This window comes from Rhincodon typus, chromosome 7, assembly GCF_021869965.1.
Source record: "Rhincodon typus isolate 14 chromosome 7, sRhiTyp1.1, whole genome shotgun sequence".
In the NCBI taxonomy this organism is placed as follows: Eukaryota; Metazoa; Chordata; class Chondrichthyes; order Orectolobiformes; family Rhincodontidae; genus Rhincodon; species Rhincodon typus.
In genome coordinates this window covers 1,584,241-1,591,320 of record NC_063338.1, presented here as the reverse complement: position 1 = coordinate 1,591,320, position 7,080 = coordinate 1,584,241, and the positions used below count along the sequence as shown (strand labels likewise).

The window sequence follows — 7,080 nt, the reverse complement described above, 5'->3', positions numbered from 1 at the left end:
AACAAATGATAATGTAGAGAAAACTTAAACATACTAACAGTGATAGAATAAAGTCACAATTGTCCCAGAGGACCATGGGTCTGCTCTTTCATTAGAGAGAGGCCACTCGTAGTGGTTTAACCTGCAGGTCACCACAGCTCAGGCAAGGGGGCAAGATTGAAAAAGCGGGCCCTTCATGGTAACCTCCGTCAGTGTGGGAATTGATCCAGTGCCGTTGGCCTCCCTCTGCATCACAAATCAGCCATCCAGCCAACTGAGTGGGAGACTATGAACTGCTTTAGACAGACATAGTCAAAGGCAAAGGACAATAGAAACTTTGAATACAATGAAGACGCTCCAAGTCAGATAACGTTCAAGATAATGGCTGAGAAGAAAACAAAAAATTCTCTACTGGAAATTCCATTTTTACAATGCGACAAGTGTTTAGATGCAGACTTTGGCTAAATACAATAAGGTGAGACAAGCCAAATAACTGGAATTACCATTGTGATTGGACATTGATAACCATGAAATAAGTGTATATTTTTGATTGGCCTGTGTAAAGTATGCTTACGAATACATAAAAGTATAAAGCTGTTGTAATGTATTGTTTGGAGAGGCCGTCCTCATTGGCTCCCAAAGACATGCTTGAAGAAAACTGGTGTAAAAAGTGCCTGAGTGTCGTCTGGTCAATGACAGGATCTCACGGAGTTGAAAGACCAAAAGTTCCTGTAACATGGAACTCAGGATGCAATCAGATCAGCAATGATTTCATTGAACGATGGAGCAGGTTTGAAGGGCTGCATGGCAACGAAGGGGTGGCAATGGCCCAGTGGTACTATCAACTGACTGTTAATTATGAAACACAGTTAATGCTCAGGGGATTTGAGTTTGAATCCCTTCATGTTAGATGGTGGTGTTTGAATTCAATAATAAAAATGTGAAATTAAGAATTGACTATGTTAATGGAACTATTGCCAATTGTTTGAAAAACATATCTAGTTCACTCGTGCCCTTCAAGGACGGAAATCTGCCATCCTCACCTGGCCTGGCCTAAATGTCCCTCCAGACCCACAGCAATGTGGTTAATTCTAAACTGCCCTCTGAATAGAGAGATGAGTTGGCCCAGAGTTTAAGGTGATGGACTGCTAAACTATTGTGTTCTACATGCATGCATTCAAATCCCACTGTCATCGCTGCTTCAGTAAATGCTTGCTGCCTGCAGGCTTGTTAGTATCTGCGTGAGTCTATCCTTAGCAATTTATCTCACCAAAGACAGACTAGAGCTGACTGATCTGGTGTCAAATGCTTCTTCTGGAACAGCACAGTGGTAGAGTGATTAGCACTGCTACCTTACAGAGCCAGGAAGCCAGGTTCAATATCCTTGGGCAACTGTCTGTAAGGAGTCTGCACATTCTCCCCCTCGTTGCGTGTGTTTCCTCTGAGTGCTCCGGTTTCCTCCCACAGTCCAAAAATGTGTAGGCTAGGTGGATTAACCTTGGGAGGTATGGGGTTACAAGTCTGGGTGAGCTGCTCTTTGGAGGGCAGTGCAGATTCGTTGGGCTGAATGGCCTGCTTCCACAGTGTGGAGATTCTATGAATTGTCTCATGGTGGATTTTAATTCCACATGAATTGGAAAAAGTACAACTTCCCCTTAGGTTTTATATACTGTGCGATTCGTTTGGAGCATTATCTACAACATTCTATAAACAACATCATCCAGAAAGTTCTAGAAGTGCCATTCTCCAGAACTTCTACAACTGTGTGGGGGTATTGTGTAGGCAAGACAGAGAGAGGGATGGTGCTGCATGCAGTAGTGAGAGTAGTGGAGCATGAGCCTCGTTCAGAGGTAGGTACTGTAGCAGATATGAGTGACGAAGCAGAGTGAATATGGTGACACTTATCCTGACAGAGCAGGGAAGGTTATTGACGCTTATCCTGTATTGCTGGACATTTCTTTAGACTACAGATACTACACTGAACTGGGTGGTGAGCTCAGACCATGCTCAGTGGGTCTGGTGGTGTGACCTCCTCTGGGAAGAGACTGGTCCTCATCTGTACTAGCCCATCCACCAGGACCTATGTGTCCCTGTGGACAAATTATGGTGTAATTGCCCCTTTTCTGCAATGCTCAGGGTAAACCATGTCGGGCAGCTCCGAATTGAGAAAGGTCAACTGTGTGCCCGTTGGTCTTTTAAAGATAGCATCAGCGCCAGGGATAACGGAATATTCAGGGGTATTGGGTGATAGCGACTACTTCCAGCTATGATGGGTGGGAGAATTGGGCTGGCATTGAATGAGAGGATTGCCATTGGATGGTACAGGTTGCTAAAGAGGTGATTTGATAAGATAGCTCTGGAATACTAACTTGGCCTCGTGCAAACAATCCCTCTGTCACACTCAATGGAAATGACACTGAGACAAATTGCTGTTAGATTCAGCCCAGCGAATTGTGCTGACCCCACTCCCAGTTACAAAACTGCAGAAAAATCCTCATTCAAAACTCTCCATCATCTGAACTCACGCCAATATCCCATTCAGCTATCATTCCTAGAAATACTAGCCCATGTCGCAGGATGCTATCAAAATGTTTTCACTTTAGCTTTCTGAAACCTGTGAACATATCCTTCAATGGCATTGTATCTCAAAATCCCCCTCTCTGTCTATATCCCAAGCCCTCCCATCTGTTGGTAATTAAACCGATTCCCCTGACATCTTTCTCTGGCAGTGACTTTCACACCCACAGCACCCTTTGTCACGGCACAGTGGAGATATGGAGCTATAAATGGATGGGAGCTGCACATCCTGTCACTTCCAGCATGGGCTGCAAGTTTCCCTATGCTGGGCAGTGATCTAAAGCTGTGTTACATGGCAATAAACTGGTCTGCATAGCTCGACATGCTGGGAGGATATCTGCTCCAGGTTTACAGATCAATTCACCAATGTTCACTGCACAGCTCCTCTTGCTGGACGGATATCTAGACCAGGTTTACAGATTAGTGCTCTGTTGTGATCTGTACAACTCCCCATGCTGGACAGATTATCGATTCCGAGTTTACACATAAATCTGCACAGCTCCCCCTGACTCTCAGATACCTAGTCCAGGTTTATAGAACAGTGTGCTAGTGAGGCCTGCACAAAGTCTGACTCTGGACAGATTGCCGTGTTGTATCAAGCAGTAAACTAACCTGGTCTGCACAGTGCTCCATACTGAACAGATATCTTATCTGGATTTATGGTAATTGTCTAGGGGTATTATCACTAGGCTGCTTACCAAAAGACCCAGGCAATGCTCTGGGAGCCTGATTTTGAATCCTGCCATGGCAGATTGTGAAAAATTGTATTTAATAAAAATCTGGAATTAAAAGTCAAATGATGACTATGAATCCATTGTCAATTTTCAGGAAAAATCCATCTAATTCACTAGTGTCATTTAGGGAAGGAAACTGCCATCATTACCTGGTCTGGCCTACATGTGACTCCACACCCACAGCAATGTGATTGACTCAACTATCATCTGGGCAATTAGGGATGGGCAATGAATGCTCGCTCAGCCAGTGATGCCCACATCCTATGTACAAAAAAATAGGTTTCTGGACTAGTTCTGTAAGAAAGAGATTTTAATATAACTAACCATTTCAGCTGATCTGGCAATGTCTTTATTTTGTGTTCTCATTCTTGTGATTGGATCCTACAAACTCTCACTCCATTGATGTTGCAGTGTGACCATGCATAGCACATCATGCTGGTGAATACCCACTGTCCTGGCAGCAGTCACAGTCTCTTCATTCCAAAAGTAGTCAGCCAGTTCCATCGTCTTTAGGTCTCTATATAGAAAGAAAGGATGGCATCTTGGATAAAGACCACCCCCTAGATATACGGTTCAAATCACTCTCCCCGTCACCACTTTCCACCGCCAAACAATCAAAATATCCCATGTGTGCTGAGAGCAATGGTGCCACTGAGAACATCAAGGAGCAGACCATCAGGGAGATGGAGTGAACTCTCCAGTACACACTTTGTCACTTAGTCCTGTAATCTGTCTCCATTTATGTGATATATTCTTCCTGAAAAATTTACAGGTTCACTGTTAACCACTTATATTCCATCCTCCAAATTGCAGTCCTTTTTATATCCATTTACAGATTCTCTATATGCTCTTAATAATTTCGTTTCCTGCTTATCATAGTGTAATTGACAATTTTAATTAGAATACATTTGTTCCATTTATCTAAACCATCAATAAAGCTTGCAAATAGTTGAGGGCCCAACTCTGGTCACTGTGTCACTACAAATGTTAATTTCTGTTAAACTGACAGAGGCTAATTTAACCCAGTAGACAGTATCTTCTATATGAGGATTAGACTTTGCCTCCACCAGGACTGTGTACTGGGTGCTCCTACAGATACTGTTAGGCACAGATACATTTGTGACAAGTAGTTTGGTGAGAATGTTTCCATCTTGTTGGTTCACTCATCACTTCCCACAATCTGGCTTTGTGTATTTGAGGCCTCGCCCTGCTCAGTCAGTGGTAAGCCTGTGGAAACACACTTGGTGATGGACATTGAAGTGCTACACCGAGAGTACGTTCTGTGCCCTTGTCACCAATCTGTTTTCAAAATCGAGGAGAACTGGTTTATCACCGAGGGGTGGTGTGGAGGGCAGTGCAATTTCCTTGATCATCTTTGACCTGTTACCATGAAATTTCTCGGGTTCTGGAATCAATGTTGGGAAATTCCAGAATAACTCCTTTCCTGACTGTATGCGATAGTGCCACCACCACTGGTGGGTCTAACCTGCTGGTGGGACAGGATATACCCAGGGATGTTGATGGTGTTTTGTGGTACATTACCCATCAGGCCTGATTCTGTGAGTGTGACAATGTCAAACGGTTTCTTGAACAGTCAAAATAAAGGTGACAATAAAGCAGGGAATACTGGTTTAAAGAGCTGAATGAAAGACTCTCTATCTGAGTGTGTGCTGTATTCTCAGGAAAGATTGAGGAATACACTGCATACATTGAGGTAAATGGATATTATGTAATGACAGGGTGACTGATATTGGGAACTGAAGATCCAGAACATTTTACAGCTGAAAGTGTCACGCAAAAATGAAAAGGAGCTGGAGGAGATTTCCTAATAAGGGGTGACATCTATATCATCGTAAAAGGGGATCTTACATCAAATAATCAATGTCTTGGCTGCATCTTATTATTTTTGTTGTGCAAAGTGCGAGTTGAGTCGGGTTTGGGGAGAGATTACCACGGCGAGGCCGAGTGGATCTCACCAAACTTGATGGACAGAAGGGCCTTTATGATGTGGATCTTTATGATGCTATCATGTTCTAGAACCAACATTCTCTCCACAACATTCTATAACAGACATTCCCCGGAACATTCATTCTAGATTGAAATTATTTTTAAATGGCTGGACAACAGTTCATTGACCAAAACATAAGACTCCATTTCAGCTCCAATTATTTCAACAAATTTCTGAATACAATGACACATTTGAAAATCTCACTAGGTCCTCAATCAAACTGAAACTTTACCTCCAAGCTGATGTATAATTTATTTGTTTTCCTTCCTCACAGTTAACATAGTGACAATCAACATCCTGCTTTATAAAGATTGTGGATTGTCTTCATGTGTCAGTCGTTACCTGGGGCCATGGCAGTGGCGGATCTACTGGTCATTATCCTCGACTTGATATTGAAATACATTCCAATTGTTTACTATGAACAGTTTTATTTCCTGAAGTCCATCCCCATGTGTAATATCCATGCCGTCCTGCTTTATGCAGCCACTGACTGTTCTGTCTGGTTCACCGTCACTTTCACCTTTGATCGATATGTGGCCATTTGTTGCCAGAAGCTGAAAAGTAAATATTGCAGTGAGAAAACGGCGGCTGTGGTTCTGGGAACAGTGACTGTGCTGAGCTGTTTGAAGAACATGTTCTGGTATTTTATGCTCACAGCTCAGTATTTGTTGACAAACACACCCTGGTTTTGTTCTGCAACAATCGGTGTTTATTTCTCTCGTGTCTGGGGCACAATTGAGTTCCTCCACTACATTCTAACCCCGGCTCTCCCATTTCTCCTGATTCTGCTGCTCAATGTTTTCACCGTCAGACACATTGTAGTGACCAGCAGAGCCCGTAGGAGACTCAGGGCTCACACTAATGGGGACGTTCAGTGTGACATAGAAATGCAAAATCGAAAAAAATCCATCATTTTACTGTTTGTGATATCGGCGAGTTTCATCCTGTTGTGGTCAATGTTAATGGTGTATTCTTTATGGAACTGAATGCACTATTTGGGTTATTACTCTGTGTCTTTAGATTCCTGTATACAGGAATTGGGATTCATGCTGCAGCTCCTCAGTTGCTGCACAAACACTGCGATTTATGCTGTGACCCAGACTAAGTTCAGACAGCAGCTGAAGAATGTGCTGAATTATCCCTTTAGCCAAATTAATCAATCAATCAAATTCACTCATTAATCAATCCACCCAGGATTCTCCCATTTCAATTCAATGTTTCATCAGTTAGGCAGCCTGACACTATGGTAACAGACTGAGGGTAGTGCCGGTTTGTCAAAATGTATCCCACAGGGGGTCACAAGGATGCATTTCTATGTTTCTGTCAACTCAGTGGCCAGTGAGAAAAGACACCATTCCACAGACTGTATCTATAACTTCAATTTGTAAATAATAAAAATGTTCATTCAAAAGTGCCAAGCAGCGGAGTGAACTGTATTGCTGTTTGTCTTTGTGTTGAAGAAGCTGAGCTGGAGAGGGACAGACTGGGCCCTAAGTCCTGGTTCTTGCAGAAGGGGAGTGGACTGGTGCCAAGCTCAGGAGTTGGGCTTAAGTAATTCTGTCCTTGCTTTCACCTCTGTGTCACCCAATACGACCTGGCCTCGGCATAATTCATTTCTCTCCCTTGTTCCGTCTCCTCCATATCTCCCACCGACCCTGGCCTACCCCTTTCTCTCTCTCGTCCTCGTCCTATTTGTACAGTTGTACAGGGCCTTGATGAGACGACACCTGGCATATTGTGTGCAGTTTTGGTCTCCTTTTCTGAGGAAGGATGCTCTTGCTC

At 43.3% G+C, this 7,080-nt stretch overlaps 1 pseudogene; it reads left to right on the top strand.

Moving 5' to 3' along the window:
* Window positions 1–5,648: 5,648 nt before the first annotated feature.
* Window positions 5,649–6,479, top strand: LOC125483459 (annotated as a pseudogene).
* Window positions 6,480–7,080: the final 601 nt, after the last annotated feature.